General features: G+C 60.0%; 1 protein-coding gene across 1 annotated transcript in view; it reads left to right on the forward strand.

Moving 5' to 3' along the window:
• Positions 1-1,181, forward strand: part of LOC104466149 (rho-related GTP-binding protein RhoC-like) — a gene marked incomplete at its 3' end in the record, with an annotated part of 4,988 nt that overhangs the window by 651 nt on the left and 3,156 nt on the right. The gene's annotated exons all lie outside the window — the stretch shown is intronic.

The following is a 1,181-nucleotide window of genomic DNA, read 5'->3' on the forward strand; positions in this document are numbered from 1 at the left end:
CGATTGCCCAGCGGTTTAAATTCAGGGGGTCCGGCCGTGCCCATGGTGGCCTGTGCCTGTCCCAGGCGGCTCCGGTTTGTCACGGTGCCTCTCCGGGGCCGTGTCCCCAGGTGCTCTCGCCTGGTGCCGGGTGGCAGCCCTGCGCGCACACACACACACACACACACGCCATGTTTAGAAGTGCAGACGGTTTGTCCTTGGCTGCGTCGGTTAGAAAACATGTTCAGTGTTCCCTGGTTGTGTCCATGCACTCTGGATGCTGTGAGCTCCCGTCGGTCTCGTCTGTGTCGCAGGCTGCCCAGCCTGGAATGGGGGCATGTGTTTGGGGTTTCTGAACCCCAGCTCCAGCCTCGAGCCCCATCTGAGCTGCATTCCCAGCTCCTTCCAAACCAGAGTTAAATCAACAGTCCAGCCCAGTGCTTGGATGCTTTTGTTTGTTAAACCACTGAGAAGTCTGGCAGAGCTGAAGAGCCAGCAGTGCCGGGAAGACCTCGGTCTGTTCAGAGAGGTGGTTTTCCTTCTGTGTTTGTGTCGTGGTGCTGGGGGCTCAAGGCGAGTGATGGGGCTGGTTGTTCCCGGAATCCAAGGGAGCAACCAGAGAGCTGCTGGGGCCGAGAAATATTTTCTAATCATCCGACCAGCAGCTGGTGAGGAGATGCTGGGTGGCAGCGAGGCTGGGGCTGCACAAGCACTGCCGGGGGGCCTGACCCCCTTCCCTGCTCTGGTCCTTCAGGATGAAGACGTTTTGTTCAGAGTGGGATGTCTGCGGGAGCTGTCCCTGCAGAGGGGGGTTCCCTGCAGAGGGGGGTGCCCCTGCTAAGGGGGTGTCCCAGTGGAAGCTCCCAGCACAGCTCCATCCCCAGCTCTGTCCCTGCCAGCCCAAGCTCTGCCCAGGCTCCAGGCTGTGCCTCAGGCCAGGGCTGTGGCCAGGACAGAGCTCCTTTGCTGTAGGTGTGACAGGTCCAGCCGGGGCGCAGCTGCCAGCAGCAGTGCTGGGAATTCCAGCTTTAGAACAAAACCCTTCTGTTGGCTCTGGGAGCTCGAGCCTCGCCAAGGAGGTTAGCTGAAAGGTTTCTGCGCCTGGCGTGATCCCTTCTCCAGAGCAGTAACGGCTTGCTCTGCCATTTCCTGAGATCTGTAGCAGGCGCTGGATGAAGGACACATCCTGCTGCCAGAGGAAT

This window comes from Pterocles gutturalis, unplaced genomic scaffold (genome assembly GCF_000699245.1).
Source record: "Pterocles gutturalis isolate BGI_N339 unplaced genomic scaffold, ASM69924v1 scaffold7349, whole genome shotgun sequence".
NCBI classification, from domain to species: domain Eukaryota; kingdom Metazoa; phylum Chordata; class Aves; order Pterocliformes; family Pteroclidae; genus Pterocles; species Pterocles gutturalis.